A 21,153-nucleotide genomic window follows, 5' to 3' on the forward strand; every position below is an offset into this window, starting at 1 on the left:
TGTGCGAAAAAGCGTGTTATTTTATGCTAGGTCAGCTGCAACCACACAAAGACAGGCAAATTGAGAAAGGTGGAGAAAGCCTCCCGGGAAGCCCTGAGCAACCTGAGAAGGAAGAGCCTTGTCCTTGCCGCCTCCTTTCCTGTTGCGCTCTCTGGACCCCCAAGCGGATCCTCTACTCCCCTCCGCGCCCTCCCAGCGCCTACTCATTTCCCCTGGAACTTGTTCTGGAAGGCAGGCCCCAGGGCGGCCACCTGGTGAAGAGAAACCTAGTGGAAATCCAGACACCTTTGCTGCACTCTAACCAGGTCTCTGAGCCCCCCTTCAGGATTTATCAATGAGAATTTCTAACAGCAGGCTCATGTGTGAATGATATTCTGCAGCACTTTAGATCTTATGGAAGACTTCTCATATTTATTCCCAATTAATGTCTCCAGAATCTCATGGAGTACGAGAATTATTATTACCCCCATTCCATGAAGACTTGGAGGCCGAGGACCCAAAGGGTTTTGAGGATGAGGAAATTGAGGCAATTTGCCCAGCCTAGTAAGGGGCAGAGTGGGGAGACCAAACTCCAAGGCTTGCTCACAGTCTGAACACCTCCCTCTTCCACCTCACTGCCCCATCCCATTGCTTGTCAGGTTTAATTTCCTAAGACCAAGGCACGATGTAGATGGAGTGTCTTCCTTGGCTATAGTTTAACTAGCCCCGCTGAAATGTCACAAGGAAACAGAAACCCTGGGTGAAATGGCAACGGTGACTAAAATGCATTCCCTTTTTGAGAAATCTGCATCTTGCCGGTTAGCCTTGTGAAGCTACACAAGGCCTTGCACTGTGCCTTATAAGTTAAACTAAGATTTTCCAGCTTCAAGGAACTAAGGATTTATTTTCGTTAATGTCAGAGCTCACGTTGAAGGCACTCCCTTGGCAAAAACAACCCTGGTGCCCAGTATGCCCAAACTCGCTGCCAAGGAGGGGTGGGGGCCCCCAGAGCAGGTCTGTGGTGCCCCCAGCACCTTCTCGCTGAAGCCCGGGCGGGCAGGATCTCTGCAGCAGCCCCTCCCCGAGGCCCCGCCTCTCTGCCTTCTCCTCGAGCACGGTTTCAAGGAGGCCGGCCACAGCGGCCTAATTAACTCACAAAGCCACTGAACTTCCACATTCAAAGCAGGCCTTTGTGAGTGAGCCTGGCTCCACTGAAAAACCCAGCATCCCCTCTTCAGCAAACTCCTAAGGACTTAACCCTACTTCCTTGGCGAGGCTTTTGGCCGTGCTCGCGGCTGGGGCCCCTCCTCAGCCCCTCAGCCTCTCCTAAGGCACTTGCCACTGTTTGCTTACTCAGTACAGTCGTTTGGAGCGCGGCTTCCGGGCGTCACCGGCAGCTCCGTGTAGGCAGAGTCTGGGTCCCCTCTCTACTGCCGTCTCCTGTGCCTGGCTTCATGCGGAACACCGAACACATCCGAGGGACTCAACAAGTGGCGGATTCTAGCCCAGGCAGGGGTTTGGGACAAGCCTCTTCATCTTTCTGATGGCCTGTGAATCAAGGGAGTCGAACACCTTAATGCCTCTTTTACCTAGAGCCCCCAGAAGAAATGTTATAGTCTTTTGTTATGAGACGGAAAGCAAGCCTACATGGCATGTGAGTGTCCACATGTCAGGTATGTAGTTCTGCCCTAAATGTAACGGGAGCTCAGGGAAGGGAATGAGCGGATGAGCTGGAGGACTTTTGGAAAGGTAGAGAGAGGCATAGTGTGTTGGAAGCCGGTAAGAGGCATGCCACTGTTTTGCTGCTACGTCATGTTCGACTCTTTGCAACCCCACGGGCTGCGGCCCGCCGGGCTTCTCTGTCTGTGGGATTTCCCAGGCAAGAATACCCCAGTGGCTCAGCAGATAGAATCCACCTGCAATGCAGGAGACACAGGAGATGTAGGTTTCATCTCTGGGTCAGAAAGATTCCCCTGGAGAAGGAAATGGCAACCCACTCCAGTATTCTTGCCTGGAGAATCCCAAGGACGGAGGAGCCTGGTGGGCTACAGCCCATGGGGTCACAGAGAGTCAGACAACCGAGCACGCAGCGCAGGGAGAAGTGGTTCCTTTAACCACTGGTTAAAGGAAAAAGCATAAGGCAGTTTTCCACTAGGGGTAAGCAAGACAATTTAGCTGGTAAATAGCTATATGCTTCTTTTAACATGTGTTAGAAAAAAATATACAACTAGCACATCAAAGCCATGATATAAAATTTTCTTTGATAATAAATGTATTTGTCAAAAAGTCTATTTAAGGAAAAGTTTTTAAGTAAATAAAAGTCTAGGTTGTTCCTAGGGCAAAGCTCATGAGGTTGGCATGCACACACTTGAAGTTTAGGAAACCCTGTCCTAAGAAAATATGTGGAATTGACAACCCGCCAAGCTTAAAGCGGACAGCCTGACTCCTGATTTCTCAGGGAGGGATCTAAGCCAAAGTCATGCTCAGTCTTACTTTCCAGCCCTTGTGATGCTAATTTATTCAGCAACATCCAGAAAAATATCTACTGACGGGTCATCGAAGGTTGGGCCCAGTTCTGGGCTCTTGGTCCCTAGATCCTTGCCCTTGTGGAACTTGGATCCCAGCGAGAGGAGTGCATGGTAAATAACAGTCAATAATGAGGGGACTGACTTTGAATATCAGCAGGCGATAAAAGAGCTGTGAGAAAAAGAAAAAGCAGAGCAAAGGAGGCTGGGAGTGGTAGAGAGAGGGGCTGCGTCTGAGTAGCATAGTCGGGTCAGGGTGGGCTTCGGTGAGCAGTGAGACCCAAGCGAGGTGAAAGAGGGAGCCACGTGCTGATCAGAAGACTGAGTTCCAGGCAGAGGGGACAGGCCCAAGCTGAAGGCAGGCACTTGCCAGGTGTGCTCTGGGAAGAGCAGGGAGGCTGGTGTGAGGCTGGTGGAGCTGAAGTCATAGAGGTCCCAGGGACAAGAGCATGCTGGTCATGGATGGGGTGCTCATCTTACTCAGAGGGAAAGGTTCGGAGCAGCGCAATGACATGGTCTGCCTTATCTGTTAGAAGGACGATGGTAACTGCTGCATTGAAAGTGAGGCAGTGGTACAAATAGACCAGTTAGGCTGCTGCTGAAAACCAGGCAGAAGCTGGTAGTGATTAAACAAAGTTGAGTTTCCAGAGCTTCTCAGTCAAAGGATGTTAGAAAGAGTTTGTTATAGGATTTGGGCTTGTGATGGGATTATTTGGAGAGGGTTCAGGGAAGTGGGGGCTTCCCTGGTGGCTCAGAGGTTAAAGCATCTGCCTGCAATGCGGGAGACCTGGGTTCAATCCCTGGGTCGGGAAGATTCCCTGGAGAAGGAAATGGCAACCCACTCCAGTATTCTTGCCTGGAGAATCCCAAGGACAGAGGAGCCTGGTGGGCTACAGTCCACAGGGTCGCAAAGAGTCAGACGCGACTGAGCAACTTCACTTCACTTCAGGGAAGTGGACTTTGCTCTGGGTTGGATGTGGTCAGGAAGCAGGGGTAATCCTATGATTGGGGGTACTAGTTGTTATCTAATTAGGAGGAAAGAAAAGAGCAGTCACTTATATCAGACGGGAAAGGGGGATATTTGGTCACTTTTTGTGATTTGGATTACGTACTTGTTTTATTCTCTGCTCAAACATGATTAAGGAGCAGTCTTTTTTTTTTTTTTTGGTAAAGATCCATTTGGTCTGATGCTGATGTTCTGTGACATCAGACTCTGAGAACGCCACAGCCTGGCTCTGAGAACCAGGCTGGGTCCAAGGGACACCAAGGCGCAGCTGTCGGGGCGGCTCTTCCCTTTCAGACCCTTCCTCCTGGAAGATGCATACGTGGGACTTCCCTGGAAGTCCAGTGGGTGGGACTCCACCTTCCACTGCAGGCGGCATGGGTTTGATCCCTGGGCTGGAAACTAAGATCGCGCATGCTGCAAGGTACAGCCAAAAAAATTTCTTTAAAAGTCATATATGCGCACAGTACACAAATTTGCATGCTATTTCAGAGGCCCCATGCAAGTCCATGCATTGACCTCATGACTGAAAACCCCTGTCTCAGAGCTGGGAATTTAGCAGCCAAATCTGGAAGGTTCTCAGAGATACAAAGCAACTCTGCATCCTAGGGTTTTCCTAGTCCTGAAATCAGATGGATTCTGCAGGTTTAATGTGATGTATCTTGTCACCAGGGGCCTGATCTTTAACTTCGACTTGAGATTCAATTATCCCTTTATGCCTCTGACTCAGAAAGAAAGGACGTTAGGAGGAAGAAAGGGAAAGATGAAGCAGAGAGGGTGGCGGGTAGGAAGAGATGGGAGGGAAAAAGGGACAGGGTTTTGTTTAAGGACAAGAGGATAAGATGAGAGCTCCATTTCTAAGAACCTTCTGGATCCTTCTCAGCTGGCACGGTCCCCACCCTGACAGACATGTTGGCAGAAGCCAGTCTGTTCCTTGGAGCTTGGGGTCCACTCCTTCACTGTTTCCATCATTATAAGCAGATGTGTGGTATATTGCATACACCATCGTGAGTTATATAATCCTAAAGTGTCCGAACCAGGAAAGACCTAGAGCTTACCTCATCCACTTCCTTCATTTTCACCTGGAAAAGCAGGCCCGGAAGGACAACTGCTGGCGGTCACAGCGCTGCTCCGTGCAAGGGCTGGGTCACAAGCCCAAGGCCTCTGCCTGTGCTCAGGGTTCTTTCCACCATGCAGATGCGTGGAGGTTACAGAGAAACCGAGATGGGCTCTCTGTAAAGAAGCCTTTTCTTAGAGCCAGAGCCATTCAGAGATAACCTAGGTTCTCCAGGGGGGACCAGGGTCCCCATCAGTTCCGCTGTCCAGGGATGCTGCAGACGCATTCAAAGTAGGAGGCTGGCCTCAGTGATGTCCAATGTCCCTGTGGCTCTGAGAGACCGTTAATAGAAAGGAAAACATCTGTTTTCCTTCCTTAAGCCTCCATGTTCACATCTGAAAACAATTCCCACTCCAGAGGATTTCTGTGAGACTTAAGTGAGATAACACAGATCTTGCACATAGAGTGATGAGCGCAGGGCCTGGCACAATCAGTGTGATTTGCAGTTGTTAACAATACAGCCCTGGCACACGACAAGGGGTGAACTCAACAAAGTTCTTGCCTGGCATCGTGCTGATTGCGTTTCATGGAGTAGCCTCTCAACATCTCACACCCATCGCGTGAGGACTGTCATCATCTTTACTTTGGGAAGGAAGCAGCTGAGGCCCCAGGAGGCTGAGTAATTCGCCCCAGGTCTCATACCTTTACGAGCGGTAGGGCCACAACTCAAATGTGCATCTTCTGGGCTCCGGGGACCCTGCTTCTAGCCTCTGAGCTGACTGTGTTTTCCCACACAGGAAGGGAGTGTAGCGTGGTCACTGTGTAATCCGGGCGAAGCTTCTGCCTCCCTGGGCCTCAGCGATGTGTGTTCGTTGGAGGCGCTGAGTGCTGGGACCACAGGTGAGGCCGAGTGGGGCAGGTGAGGACTCTGGGTTCAGGGCCCTGGGCAGTGGGAACACTGGCGTTGCTGTAGAGAAATGAAGAAGGGTGGCACCAGAGATAAGCATCAGAGCTCTGTAAAACGTATCCTGGAATCAGCTTCCACGTGGATGGAACACAACTGGTAGGACTCTGAATTGACAGGTCCTCCTACCTCGCCTCAAGGATTTTAATTTGCCAGTAGAGTTTTTTCCTTTGTGAGCTTCCTACACAGAATCATAAAGTTCTAAAGTTAAAGCCTCCCTAGAGACCATCTAATCAAGCTCTCCCCATTTCACAGAGGAGGAAACAACCCAGGAAAGAGCAGGGACTCTCCCAGGGGTCCCACGAGGGAATCAGGGCTGGACCAGAGCACCAGGCTCCGCTTCCCCATAGCAGCACCCGGGGTCTGTTCCCACCGGCTGGGCCGAAGGGGCAGGCGGGCAGAGACCAGAGCCAGGGGCTGGGGTCCAGGGCTCACATCGCTAGCAGATGAGATGAGAGGAACCAGACTGTCCTGGAAAGAGTGATTTTCATTTGGCTGGAGTCGTGTGTGTCTACGTGTGTGTGTGTGTGTTTTGGCATTGCTGGGGGTGGGTGGAAAGGGGGGTTGAAGCTGACTAAGACAAGGAAACCGGAGCTAAGGAAAGAATTATATGGCTTAATAAACTTTTTTCCAAACAGAATCTTTAGGAAATTAGAGTCAGGACTGAACCCTCATTTCTGAGAACAGGGAAAGGAGATGTCCAGGGTAGCAGAAAGCAGAGAGAAGGTGTCCTGGGTCAGCCAGGGCCTGGGCGGGGTTGGTGGTCGTTTCTGCTCCTCCTGCCAGCTCCTACCAACTCTAAAGGCAGAGGTCCAACTGTGGCTTGCTCAGTAATTAGATGCTGGGTGTGGAGATTACAGCAAACTCTCTGTTTGACTGGGCTTCCCAGGTGGCGCTAGTGGTAAAGAAATTGCCTGCCAATGCAGGAGTCATAAGAGACGCAGGTTTGATCCCTGGGTCGGGAAGAACCCCTGGAGGCGGGCATGGCAACCCACTCCAGTATTCTTGCCTGGACAATCCCACGGACAGAGGAGCCTGGCGGGTCTGTCCATAGGGTCGCAAAGAGTCGGACACGGCTGAAGCAGCTTGGCATGTTCCATGTGACTGCAGTGTGTGTGTGTAAGAGACGGACACAGAGAAAGAAGTGATCACCTCGGGGAAGAAGTAAGCACTGCCCCATGGAGGCCGGCTGAGGCCTCTAAGTCACATAGCTTTCTGTGCCTCTGTTCTCTGCTTTGGAAGCAAGGCAGTCATTTCAGCCAGCCCAACGTACAGGGCTGTTGCAGGATGAAATTGGATCAAACAAGTGAGAGAACTTTTAAGCTGTAGGATTTTGAACAAATATGGTAATGGCATCAATAATCAAAAGCATCTTTGTGCGCAGATACCACAGGCAGAGACTGCCTGGTGAGCATTTAAAAAAAGACTCAGAGAGGGTCTGCTATCTTCATCGCCCCCAGGGCGCCAGATTTCCCTGTTAGAGCTTTATTCCTTTGGCTCTGCAGGCTGGCAGTCTTACAGCAGGGTTTTCAAAGTGCTGAAACACGCATTCTCAGGCCCCCACCTCAGACCGACTGAATCAGAAACTCTAGAAGGGAGTACCGAAATCTATATTTTAAACATTTTCAGGAAAATATCATAGGTACATTAAAATTAAGTATTGTTCTAGAGGTTGTGAGAATGCAGAGTCTAATTTTGTGGGTCTGGGGTGGCCAGAGACTCTGCATCTCCCAGGTGATGCCTGTGGTGCTGGTTCTTGGACCTAACAAGGTTCCAGATTGCTCCATAAAGTCAGGGATTCCCACATGAACGGAAGCAACTGTTTATCAACCAGCACTTTAGTCGAGAACCATTGCGCCCAAGGCCTTGCAGAAAACTCCGAGGGATTCTGGGGACAAGAGAAACACAGAGCTTCAAAGAGAAAGAGGTCTTGAGAAAAAAGAGGAGGTAGGAGGTGCTAAAGAAAACTAAATCGCCTTTGTAGGATGTGACCGGAGGAGGTCTGGGTGCCAATTAATCCTTCTACTCGCCAAGAGCCTACTGTGTTAGGCACTATGATACGTTCATCACATTCATCAGCTTACTGAATCCACAGACAACCCCGTGAGTTTGGTACAGAGGAATAAACCAAAGAAAAAGAGGTTAAATAACACCCCAGTAAGTGGTGGAGCAGGGATTGAGAACTCAGGCAGGCTGACTCATTAGCACTGATTCTGCCTCAAATTTGGTCTCTGCCTTCAGGAAGCTGACAGTCCCCTGAGGAATCTGGGCGAGGACTGATAATGGCCCACACCTGAACGATGCCCCATCTGGCCCTGTATTTCGAGAACCTTACATACAACTGCTACTTTAGCTCTTGTAGCAATTCTTTGAGACCAGGCAAGGGACAAACGCCCGAGCCTGGCTGTGCGTGAAAGTGCCCGAGACAGGCCTCTGTGCTCCTGCGGGCGGGTGCATAGTAGAGGGACTCGTATCTCCCGGTGTTCAGTGTCCCGGGCAGGAAAGCTCTGGCCCAGGAAGAGCCCAGGCAAGGGGCCTCCAGAACTGAGTCCGAGCCCCACTGTGTCCTCAGCTTCTCACCCCTCCCAGCGTCCCAGGCCCGCCTCCAGGATGGCCTCTCTGTGCTGGAGGGCAGGGGCACCTACCACCCACCATGGCTCCTACACCAGACCCACGTTCACACAGCGGAAAGCCCTGCCTGCCCCAGGCAGACCTGCAAAGGCCAGGCGGTCACCCCTGCAGACAGGTGCTGGGGAGGGGCCGGCTGCCCGGTTGATCACTGCTGCTGCGGCTGCCGAAGGCCCCGACCCCAGCTCCAATTTGCCCCCACCCCCATTTCTAGCACATGCCCTCCCTCCCTCCCCCCCCATGCCAGAGGTCACTGCCTGGGCACTGGGGATTCAGAAGGACGCCTAACAAATGAACACTGACCCAACGTCTTGGCAAACCTATTTGATGATACATTCCAAGAGCCAAGATATGTTTACATCCCTTGATCCAGTAATCTTCCTCCTGCTGGATTGTTTATATAAATTCCCAAAAGTGGGGGGAGAAAAAAGTTCATACACAAAGATCTTCTATGCAGGATTATTTATTCAGTAAATATTTACGGAGTTATTTCTATGTGCCAGACACGTTCTAGATGGTGTAATCAAGATAAACAAGGTCCCTGCTTTCCTAGGGATTCTGGGGAGGACAATAAATACCCACATAAATGAGAAAAATAATCTATTTACTAAATTCTCTGCAGGGAATTAAAGGTCAGCAATGGAGAAAAACCGAGTGACTGCTCTCGATGGGGTGGTCGGGGTTCTTTCTTGTTGTCACTGTTCAGTCGCTAAGTTGTGTCCAACCCTTTGCGACCTCACGGACTGCAGCAAGCCAGCTTCCCTGTCCTTCACCATCTCCCGGAGTTTGCTCAAACTCATGTCCATCGAGTCAGTGATGCCATCCTACCATCTCATCCTCTGTCACCCTCTTCTCCTCCTGCCCTCAATCTTTCCCAGCATCAGGGTCGTTTCCAATGAGTCCGTTCTTCACATCAGGTGGCCGAAAGATTGGAGCTTCAACTTCAGCAGCAGTCCTTTGAGTGAATATTCAGGGTTTTCTTTTGGATGGACTGGTTTGATGATGGGGTGGTCGGGGAAGTTCTCTTAGAGGTCACTAAATAAGATGACGTTTAAGCTGAGATTCTCAGACAAGAAGGGGCAGTCACACAGACCTAGAGGAGATCATTTCAGAAAGGAGGCCAGTGATCCAGGGAACTGCAAGCAGGCTTCTGTGGCTGGATCAAAGCAAGCAAGTGATGGGAAATGAGGTCGGAGGATGGGAGGGACCAGATCAATAGGATTTTGTAAGCATGAGTGAGGTGTTTGGATTTGATTCAGCAGAGAGAACGAAGCAAAGCAGATAAGACCACATTACAGATAAAAAGGGGGCAGGGAGGGAGACCAGCTCAGAGGGATTGCAGCTGTCTTGGCAAGTAGTGAAAGCAGCTCCAACTAGAATGGTAGAAGTGAAGAGACGAGGATGGATCTGGGATATTTTTGGAGCCAGGGCTGAAAGAGTCTGCCGAAGGAGTTGGGACGGGGTGGTGGGAGCAGAGGACTCGAGGTTTACTCAGGGATTCTTGGCTCGAGCTCAGCAGGTGCCGTTCATACCCCTGGGGGAAGCAGGAGAAAGTGCAAACTTAGGAAAACGAGAAAGGAAGATGTGGGTTGAACTGTGTCTCCCCTAAAAGATCCGTTGGAATCCTCCCCCACCCAGCACCTCAGAATGGAAATGGGGTTGGAAATAGGATTGTTGCCGGGGTCGTTAGTCCAGGTGAGATGAGGTCGTCCTGGAGTACGGTGGGTCTGTCCTCTAATATGACCGGGGTCCTTAAAAGAAACACACAGGGGGAATGCAGACTCTGGAAGGAAGCCAGCCACGTGGAGAATTTGATTGGCAGGCAGTAGTAACTAGCAGGAAAGGCGCTTGGATATTGAGTCCCTCGACCTGTGGCTGTGAGGTGCCTTCAAATCTCTACTAGGTCAGGATACGAAGCCTGAGACACAGCTGAACTTTCAGGCAACGGTTAAGTGGCTTTACCTGAGGGGCTCACAGCGACTTCATTGTTTGGAAGTGATAGGAGGAAATACCACCAATTAGAAAGATAAGATGGAAGACAACAACCCCTTTACAGTGGCAAATGTAATCAATGCCTAGAGTGAACGAGACTTGAAGTATATAATCAGAAATCAACTTCCCTTTGTCTCCCACCCCGCTCTATACATGTGTTCAGAGGAAAGGGAGAGAAGCCCTTTTCCTGACCTTTGATAAAAATTCACACATCTTACGACTTTTCTGATCATCTGCTCATTCTGAGGACATAAGAAACTTCTGTGGTCCCTGCAGTCAGTCAGCAAACTCTGTTTGTAAATCAGCCCCATACAAAAGCAAAATCCAAACTTGATTTAAAGTCCAGTCTTTTCTCCAATCAGGGCTCACTGCAGGTGGGACCACTGGAGCTGGGAAAGGTGGCGTGGACCGCTGCTTCCCTTTCTCCAGACCGCCCTCCCCAGTTTGCTGGCTGTGACCTCTGCTCTCTCCAGGGCTAAGGGTCGGCAGTGAGAAGAGGAGGGTAAGGGGAGCAGCAGAGATCGTACTTGGCAGTCCTGTGGTCAGGAGGCTTTCTCTGGCTACACTGGTCTTTGTTGCAGCGCGTCGGTGTCTCTCGCTGTGGCCCGCGGGCTCTAGAGCAAGCAGCCCACGGGTTTAGTTGACCTGCAACATGCGGGATCTTGGTTCCCTGACCTGGGATAGAACGCGTGTCTCCTGCATTGAAAGGCGATTCTTAACCCCTGGACCACCAGGGAAGGCCCTGTCATAAGCTGGCATTAAAGCTGACTTTCATGTGGGCACATCCAAGCTCTGAGAACCTCTCACCCTCACACAAGTGCCACACGATCTTGTATCCCACGGGTCAGCCCTTCTGAAGCCCTAAGAATCAATGGTACCCGCACCCCGATGGACAGACCAGAGAGGTCTTCACGTCAATTCTTCCGGTGCCTGTCCCATGTCTAGTCAACGGGAGTGGCATCCTGTACGTAAACCGACTTTGGGAGTTCAGGCTGATCTGAGCAGCAGCGTCTCTTCCTTGTCGTGTTTATCTAAGATGACTCCCATCTCTCATCTCGTCAATGTCTCTGCTGGCTGTCAGATAAGTCTATGTGCCTCCCTATCTCAAACCCCTGTAGACACGTATTACGCTCTACAAGTAGACTGCGTGAAGTTCTTTTCTCTTGACTTGTGAAGCAGCTCTCTCCAACACATTCAGTCTTCCTTCAACCCTAATCTCCTAATGAAAGAATAGGGGGTCACAGGGATCTTTCTATGGGCTTCCCAGATGGTGCTAGTGGTAAAGAACCCAGCTGCCAATGCACGAGATGATCCCTGGGTTGGGGAGGTCACCTGGAGAAAGGCATGGCAACCCACTCCAGTATTCAACCTGAAGAATCCCATGGCCAGAGGAGCCTGGCGGACTACAGTCCATGGGGTTGCAAAGTCAGACATGATGAGAGAATAAAGAATCTCAGGGATCTTTCTATAGCACCCTGCCTCCAGGTGGCAGACCCACACAAGCACGTGTGCCCAAAACAGGGGGTCAAAGATGAATCCAACACTTTCTTGGGGTCTCAGGTGGTCAGGAGGGCCACAGCCCGCATCTGTCAGCACGAGGCAAGATGGCTCCCGCTGGACACAGTGGAGAAGGCTCCTTAAAGAAGGCAGCTTCTTAGCTGGGTCTTAAAGAAGGACTGAGATCAGGATAAGCCGAAATGAAGTCTTCATAATGAGAGCAAACGTCGAGCAGGGGAACAGAAGGAAGTGTGCACAGAGGCCCTGGGTGGCTTCCTTCAATGAAACACACAGAAGACAAGGCCAAGCCGACCAAAGATGAACAAAGCCAGGGGTCTGGACTTCTTCCTGCCGGAAGTGAGATGTTTTGGAAGATTTGGAAAGGGCAGCAGGCTGGAGGGTTGGGAAGGGCAGTGACTAATTCTCGGTGAAATGTGTTCTTCATTTCCTTGAGTCATTAACTAGGGCCCCATTAAGAAGAAAAACAAAACAAAAACCTTCCAGGACCTGCTTTCTTTTCCAGGAAAACCCTTACCCTTTGGAACCTCTCACAAGTTCAGTTTATAAAGACATCCAATCCTGTTTTCCCTGTTAGTTAAGGGGCCTGGGCACAGCTGCCAGGACCCTCCTCCAAGCCCTGGAATTCTCAGCTTGAAGCCTGATGAGGCCGGTCAACCCATCTCACCAGGGTGCCCAACGCTGCCCTCTGGAAGGGGCTGAGGAGAAGGGCTTCCCTTTATGAGCAGAAGGGCCACGGAAACCTTGTCTTGATGAGCCCAGCCACAAAGGCCCCGCCTTGGGCCCTCGGGAGCCAAGTGGGAAAAATCCAGAAGGCTGCACAGCCAAGAAAACAGCGGGTTTGGTTGCAATCCCAGCTCTCCCCTTCTTTTCTGATCTTGAGACCTCACTCAGCTTCTACGTCTTCATCTGTAAAATGGAAACACCACCATCTACCTCACAAGGTTGCTGGGAAGGTTAAATGAGAGGTTGTCAGCACAGCTAGCACACAGCAGATGCTCAACAAATCTCCCCGCTCCTCGTTCCCCCAGCATCTCTCTGGGTCTCGGTTTCCTCGCCCACTAAACATGGTGGGGATTCAAGGAGGGAGTTGAATCTGAACAGGTTCCCAACCTCTGCCATCTGCCCCACGTACAGGACCCGGGGAGATGGAGGGCCTTTCTCTGCCGTGTCTGAGCTCTGGGAGCTCTTTCTTCTATTATTTTCCAAAAAAAAAAAAAAAAAAATCCCAAGTCACATAGTAGTAGCACGCACTGGCACATGCTTGCAATGAGTCCACAGCCCCGCCCCCCCAAGCGCCTCTGCCCAATACTACCACCTGACTCAGTTTCCCCATCTGGAAAGCAGTTGTAACTGGACAGGTACCCCCTCTGGAGCTGCCCACTGGGCCGGGGAGACGGTGCCCAGCAGAGGGCGCTCTGAGTGTGACCTCCTGGCCGGGGCTCTGGGGAAAGGCACCCAGCCAAGGAAAATTCTGGTGGAAAAATCGAAGAAAGGATTCCAGGTTTATGAGTCCCAGACTTTGAAAAACAGAACTGCTGAGTTGTCTCCTGAGTTAGGGGAAAAGAACACCACAGCCGCCTCAAGATTTCCAGGAAACAGCTTGTGAAGGCTTTGGGCGAAGCCGGGGAACGGGGGAGGCCTGGTTTGGGAGGTGGGAGACGGGGGTGGGCCTGTGCCTCTGGGGGCGCCCCTGAGCCGCAGGTCTTCCTGGGCAGCTCCGGGGGTGGGGTGCGTGACTGGGCTTATCTGTGCTTGCATCCGTGTGCATTCGCATGCCCGTAGGCAATCCCACAGGTGTTTATCGAGCACCTTCTACGCCCTGCCGGGTGATGAGGATGCAACAGCGAACAGAGCTGCAGAGCAGCCGGCATTCCAGTGCGGTCCAGGCTCCCTGAGGCTCAGCCGGCGAAGGGCCTGCCTGCAATGCAGGAGACACAGAAGACGTGAGGTTCGACCCCTGCGTCGGGAAGATCCCCTGGAGGAAGAAATGGCAACCCGCTCCAGTGTTCCTGCCTGGAGGGTCCTGTGGACGGAAGAGCCTGGTTGCGGAGTTGCAGACAGCTGAACGCCTAAGCACGCAGCACCCGGAGGTGAGTGCGCAGCTAACACCAGGCAGCCGCCAGCGACGCGGCCCTGGAGACCGCGGACGCTCAGTCTCCTTAGCGAGAAGGTGGACATCCTGGGAGACAGCAGGCGCGTGTAAACGTTGGGTGACTCCCATCGGTTGTGCACAAGGCCTACACCTGGATAAGCACATGCGGTGTGTGCTGTCCCAGCGAGCTTCGTGTAGGGCATTAGCTCACCTGCTCAGGCCGCGTGTGTGATGTGCCAGGCTGTACCAGAGGCTGCATGTTGTGGCCCTCAGATACGGTTTGTGAGGATGCTCATCCAGTTAGGGTTTGGCTTTGGGGAGCATTCTAAAAATCAAGCTATTACACATAAAAATCCAGATTTACAGTTTCTCTAGAAGCCTTGGAAGATCTGGCCATGCTGTAAGCATTTGCATGTGTGTGCCTGTATGCCACGGTTCTGCTGCGCAGAGATGTGTCCTTTCCAGGAGCACCCTCCCCCCTGGCCAGCCTCCAGGCCTGTCCTTGGAGGGACTCCAGGGTGGCTTGGGCGCGCTCGTGTGCAGACACGTTCTCTGTGAACGGAGAAGCAGGACCCGGCGAGAGCTGGTGCCAGGCCCTGGCCTCCCCAGGCAGCTCCGGTTTCAGTAATCAGAGGGGCTGGAGCGGGCTGAGGGCCCTCCCCATGGCCCTCGGTCTGTATAGCTGGACGCTGCTTACAGAAGAGAGCAACCAAGGACGGAAGCCAGACGGACTAGCTTTTCTTGTGTATTATTTGATTTTGCATCTTAAAAATTCCTGCACGCTAGCTCCAAAATGCTTAAGGCAATGATCTCTGCAGAAAATGTGGCTTAATGTCTATACTATAGCTTTTCTAAAAATGAGCAAATAGATTCACGGTAGAAGTGAAAATTGTTAGTTACATTTGCGGAGCCACAGATGTGAGAGACAGGATGGATATTTTCCTAACATTCCTGGATCCTCTTTAGATGGCCAATCAGCCTCTCTTAATAGATATTTACTCGGGCAGGAGACAGACGCTGAACACGAGGGGCCTACAAAGACGGATACACCCTGCTCTCTGGCCCTCGGGAAACCCAGTTTGTGAAGAGACAGCCAATGAGAAATGAATGCAGAAACAAGAAAGGACAGGGGTATTACAGACATCTGGGGACAAAAGACATCAGAACATAGAGGAAGAGGCCTCTGAACTCTGACTTAATGTGCAAGCTCTTTCCCCAAACTGAGCCCCCGTTTCCCCCTTTTTAGACAAGAAGCTCAGAAGAGATGAGTAAGCATCAACTCCATGTGTTCACGATCCAAGCCCTGAGCTTGGGTATCCTTTGAGGGAACACAGGTTGTTATGAACCCTGGTTCATAACCCCTAACTCCCTGCCCTATATTCTTGTGCTGTAAATTCATCTAGCTTGAGCTCTGAAAGAAATTCATCAGGTTTTTCACATTTCTTTGTCTTGAAAAAAAAAAAATGTGTCTGGAGTCCAAAAATATGACTGGAGTCCAAAAAGACCAGGCATCTGGTGGAAGCTTCTAGCATCCATTATAGATGTTCCTAGTCCAGCTGGGGAAAGCAGCCCCTCAACAGGCAGGAGAGTTGCACCCCTTCCCCAGAACCAGGTTTGAACGGCTAAAGAATTTGCCCTGAAGCATTGCGCTGAGGTCGTTCTCCCACTTTGCAGATGGGAAAAATGAGGTCCAAAAATGGAACAGAGTTTCCCCACTGTCCTGAAATCAGTGTCAGAGGCAGGTCTCCTGATTCCTGAGTCAGAGCTCTGCTCACACAGTGATTTTTCCCTCTGGGGTTGAGTCGTCAGGACAAAGTGAGAGAAGGATCCCCAGGCTTATCCCTCCTCGGGCAGATGTCAACCGCTTTGCAGCTAGAACATCGAGTCATCCCTGTTCCGCTCGAGCCAAGAGCCTGGGAAGCCCACCGTCTCAAAGGCAGGAAGGAAGAGCGACAATTCTGTAGCCCAGCAAAAGTCCGAGGAGGGCTGGGCATCCACCTTCAGACGCGTCTGTAACTGTCAAGAGTCCCTGAAAGAAGGGGTTTGACGCACAGCAAGACCACATTTGTAGAACAAGGCACCCAGGTGGCCAGAAATGGTGAAGAGAAGCAGCAGGTGGACTATTTCAGACCCAAAGCTGTCTGCCTTCCTCATTGTTGGCCTCATAAGAGCTTGTTGACATCAAAGAGGCTATCTGCCAAGCTCTTTGCCTGGAACACATTACCACCCCTTGAGAGTCGTTGGTACCCCCATCACAAACTGGAATCTCCATGGCACTCTCAAAGCGGCCAGTCCCACAAATAGTTGGGAAACCCCTGGGGACGGCTCTGGCGCCTCTAATTCAAAGGAGTTCTGAAGTGCATTGCTTCTTTGCTTAAAATCTGAAACTCTGTTGAGATAGGAAAAATCACTAGGTATAAAAACTTCTTTCAGAGAAGAACCCCAAATTTCTTACCAAATTTTCACTAGAATGCTATTTCTAATTTCACAACACCCTAAAAAATCAGGCCAAAGATACATAATATTTTGTGACGATGGTGAGGTCATCATTGATGATTATGACCTCAAGTAAAAATGATCATGGATGGTGTCTTGAGTATTAGCCATTGATTGAACAAATGTTTATTGATTGCCTCCTCTGTGCTGAATCAGGGGAAAAGACAACAAAGAAATCAGACACAGCTTTACTTTAACACCTTTAATTCATTTAATTTCTTATATTCATATAATTCACAAATTCTAGTGGTACAGGAAAAAAAAACCTGTAAACAAGCATAGTTTATAAATTGCCACTTATAACAAGTATAGAAAGAACAAGATGGAGAGTAACAGAAGGAAACTTGAGACATTTTAAATCATCACATCAAGACAAAGAAGGTGTCCTATAGGCTAAAGGTTGGTTTTACAAGATCATTTGGTAGATTATTTCGTTGTTGACATCAGCTGTGTGTGAGTTACCATGGGGAAGTGCTTAACTTGGGTTGAGGAACTCAGGACCATTTGATCTTCTAATCTGTCAATACTAGGTGACTGATAACCTGTAATCATCTGTCTAATTAAATTTCCTGGTCCAGGAATCAGAAGTTTTCAGAGGAGGTATAGAAGACGTTAGCAGGAAAGCTGTTCACTAAGTGTTTTCACTAAAGACAAGGACAAAGCCTGCAGCTGGCATTGAAAAGAAGGAATATAGGGGCAAGAAGGGGAATGTCTGGCATTTATGAGTAGAGGACGTAGCGGCCCATTCTGGGCCCCCCGCTTCAAGGGTTGACAAACAGAAACAGGACCGTCCCTAGCAGTCCAGTGGTTAAGACTCCGCTTCCACTGCGGCGGCACAGGTCTGATCCCTAGTCAGGGAATCAGCATATATTTAATACGCTCAGTCACACCCAACTCTGCTGCTTCCCAGTGACATGGTGATAAAGAATCTGTCTGCCGGTGCAGGAGACACACGAGATGCGGGTTCGATCCCTAAATCAGGAAGATCCTCCGGAATAGGAAATGGCAACCCACTCTAGTATTCTTGCCTGGAAAATTCCATGGACAAAGGAGCCTGGCAGGCTGCAATCCACGTGGTGGCAAAGAGCTGGACACGACTGAGCTCCGCCCACACATACACACACACACGCACACGCACAAACAGAAGCAGCATGAATGACTGGCATTAGGAGAATGGACACCTGGTGCATTCACCTCTAGGAGCCAGCTGTCATGAGACCAGCAGCCGGGTCTGCCTCATTTACTGCTATAATCAGGGGCCTGGGTTCTGGAAAGGAGAAAACAGTGTTCGCACCTCTTCTCATTGATATCAGTAAACGGAACGAGGCACATGATGTGCTCAGATGAGAGCAGTGTCACGGTAACTGATGCTAAATCAAGGGTAACTGCTGATATTGTCACTGCTATTTTTACCAGGACCGCCAACCTCAGTCCTCCAGATGCTTAGGTTCCAATCTTGTCCTGCCCTCCCACCACCTGGAAGGCTAATGACCCTGGCAATGTAATCTCTTCCTTCTTCGATGCCCAGCAGGACTATGACACCTGGAAAGGCTCAGTTGTTGGGGGAAAAAAGCTCGAACCGTTGGGACCGCAGAGGCAAGCCAGCTCAGGAGAGAATCCCAGTTTCCACCTCTGGGATCTGGGAGTACTCGTTAGATCCACCATTTTTAAACCATGTTCCTAGAGCCTAGAGGTCAGGATGCTCAGGGCACAGACTCCTAGCTGTCTGCTTTGCTTAACGGAAGGCCCCTGCTTCTAGCTGCTTTGTAGGCTTGGGCTCTGGGCTTCCCATGTACCACTAGAGGCAAAGAACTGGCCTGCCAGTGCAGGAGACAGAAGGGACGTGGATTCGATCCCTGGGCTGGGAAGGTCCCGAAGAGGAGGGCGTGGCAAGTCACTGGTATTCTTGCCTGGGGAATCCCAGGGACAGAGGAGCCTGGCAGACTACAGTCCACGGGCTCACCAGAAAGTTGGACACAACTGAGGCGACTTAGCATGCTTCTTTGGGCTCCAGGTGGAAAAGCATTTGAAGACAGTCTCACAGCTAATACAAGTTTTGAGATAACCCACGGCATTCCACCCAGGTCATTTTCCACTTTAAAAACAAAAACAACACTATGGACTATAATTTGTTGAATTATTGCTTAAACATTCATTTATTCGTCTACTCTCCCCCAAAACTGCTTTAGTGACAGGGAGAAAAACACACACACACACACACACACAAATGTCCTGACCCCTAGTCCAGGGCTCATTCCATATAAATATATCCTCCAAAACACCTATACAGGTTTCAGGGGAGGCGGGGTGCAGAGGGAAGGAAGACACAGTTTCATTCCAGTGCTAAATTGTCAACGCCTTGTCAATTTTCACCATTTTTCTGTTCTACCACTTAGAAGGGATGAGAAGTCTCTCCTCTAGGAAACAGGGCGGGCCAAGGAGGTTATAAGACATGCAGGGGGCTTGTCATCCGTGCTCTACCATCTTCAATGCAGAACGGCTCAAAAAACTTTAATTTTCCAGAGTCCTCCTAACTACTCAATCCTTAGCTCCCTACAGGAGCCACAAGCTTAAAAGGCTACAAGGCTAGCAGCCAAGCTCAAGGTCAAGAGTCTGACAGCTAAAGGACTGGGGGAAGACTGGAAAACGGAAACCTTCTGGTGCCTCTTAGAACAAGCAGAGCAGATAGGGATGTGAGAGGCAGGCTGAGGCTCAGTCACCCCCCTCCTTCCCTGTGTGTGCTTCTTGTTCCCAGTCGTGGCCACCAGATCTTACGCCTTAGCCACATGCACTACTTTTCTTCTTAAACTTATTTTTGGACTTTTTTTTTTTTTTCTGCTGGGTAGAGATGAGTGGTCTCCAAAAGGTTTTTATTCCTTTCTGAGTCACGTTCAGCCTCACTGGGCTCTGCTTTCAATTTGCCACTCCCTGATGGCTCAGAGGTCCCCTGGTGATGCCCCCTCTATTTCAAGAGCCCCCCAAAATAAGTCCAGTGACTACAGATAAGTTTTTGGTACTTTCCAAAATTAAACTATTTCCCTTGGTAAATTTCCACCAAATGAGCTCATTAATCTGAAAACAGGATGTGGCACATGAAGAGAGTAAGGTCAGGTTGACTGCTCACTTACGCTGGCTTGGGGCAGAGAGGAAGGGGTGGGTGGGACAGAGGTGGGACCACAGAATGGCTTTTAGAGGCCCCAAAGCCTTCACGGATTGCACTGGGAATCAAGGAGTTTTAAAATCAGAGACTCCAAGCTCTAAATCCTTTTCTCTTAGAATTGAGTGACCACAGAAGCCACCTCTGGTCAATGTCCCACAGATTGCCGGCCTGGAGGCCCCTTAGACCCTCAGCTTGTCTGCAGGCAGCTGTCTCCCCTCCAGGACGGACTGGAGGCCCTCCTTTCTCCAGGGGGATGGTCCTGCAGCATCAGCAGAAGTTGGGAGTTTAGCCCCAGGTGAGCTAGAGGCTTAAACACATCCCAGGTTAAAAACAAACCAAAGAAGTAACACAGTTCCCAACTCCAGTTGGGTGTCAAGACAAAAAAAAAAAAAAAAAAAAAATGAGACCCTAATACATATAATGTATGAGAATATAATGGATGGCTCTGAGTAAGGAAAACAAAACCAGCAAAGCAGGCAGGCTCACTCGGTCCTCAGCTAACAGTCCTGCATATATTGATGGAGGGGCCTTTATCAAATTCGCAAAAACAAAGGTGGTATATTTAAACAAAAATTCTATCCCAACGCTAAATACCATAATTATTTTAATTGATACAAAGTTCATAGGGAATAAGTGATCGTGCGCGCGCGTGTGTGTGTTTAGACAAAACTAGTCTCGATTCCTGGAAACACCCTGTTTTGTGGAAGCGCCGAGCGCTCGCAACCGCTTTGTACATCTCTTGGCTGATTGCGTCCAACTCAGTAAGGGCTGAGCTAGGATCTCCGCAGGAACCCGAGAGGGCTAAGACGCGGGTGTCGCTACTGCTCGCCGCACCCCCGCCAGCCCCCCGCAACAAGGGGCTGCAGGCAGGCAGGGGCCAGGGTAGTTCGGGTCCCAAGTCTGCATTCGTTTATTCCGCGAATACTTCATACTGAGTCCCACACGTGTGCCATGAACTCGTGCGGGGAGAAGGAGAACGGAAGCAGGTCGGTTTTCGGTGCAAAAACAGACTGCCACACCGCGGATCCCACCCCGAGCCTCGGTTTCCCCATCGGGGAGCGCTCGCCCCGCCCCCGGGGCCGCCTCGGGAGGCGGCTCGGGCTGAAGGAATCAGGCCCGGGCCCGCCCTCCCCGGCTTCCGCCGCCGGGGCCAAGTCCTCCCGCCACCGGAAGCTCCGGCCGGGCCGCCGGGAGGAGGCGGCGGCGGCGGCGGCGAGGTGGGTGCCGCGCGCCCCCCACCCCCCCCACCCCGCCTGCCCCGGGACTCTGCTCCCCGCCGGGCGCCCCAGGTGCGAGCCTCCCCGCGCGCCTCTGGGACCTGGAGTCCCGGCTGCCGAGCCCTGCCCGGGACTCGCTGCCCCCTGCCCTGCCCGCGGGCCCGGCGGCTGCTCTGCGGTCGCTCATCCTGGACTAGCCCTTGCCCTGGTCGGCTCGCAGCGCTGCGCACGCATCTCCAGATGCGGCGGGTGGAGACTGCAGTCGCCCGCCCTCTTGGGGGACGCACGAACCGGGCTGGGGGGCTCGAACAGGCCCTCTGGCCTCCCGGAGCCAGGCCGCGGGGACTGGGCTCCGGTGGCGGGGCGCAGTGGGATCGCAGAGCCAGGAGTCCACCCATCCCTGGGGCAGCCCACGGGGACTCCCGGGAGGAAGTGGTCTGGTCCAGCTGCGCCCCGAGAGACGAAGAGAAGGCTAGGGAGACGCGAGTGCGCAGCGCGGAGAATCCTCGGAAGAGAAGGGGG

At 51.3% G+C, this 21,153-nt stretch overlaps 1 protein-coding gene across 6 annotated transcripts in view; it reads left to right on the forward strand.

Annotated features, from left to right (window-relative positions):
- Positions 1-13,384: 13,384 nt before the first annotated feature.
- The window catches only part of TRAF1 (TNF receptor associated factor 1), a 31,030-nt gene continuing 23,261 nt past the window's right edge, over positions 13,385-21,153 (forward strand). For 2 of the 6 annotated variants that reach the window (XM_070459183.1, XM_070459186.1), the window contains exon 1: positions 20,685-20,703. The gene's annotated coding sequence lies outside the window, so the exon portion shown is untranslated. Of the gene's footprint in view, positions 13,757-20,545; positions 20,632-20,684; positions 20,704-21,153 lie in introns of those variants that run through there. The other 4 variants (XM_070459185.1, XM_070459184.1, XM_070459182.1 and 1 more) reach the window with 4 other exon arrangements.

Source organism: Odocoileus virginianus, chromosome 31, assembly GCF_023699985.2.
Source record: "Odocoileus virginianus isolate 20LAN1187 ecotype Illinois chromosome 31, Ovbor_1.2, whole genome shotgun sequence".
Taxonomy (NCBI): Eukaryota; Metazoa; Chordata; class Mammalia; order Artiodactyla; family Cervidae; genus Odocoileus; species Odocoileus virginianus.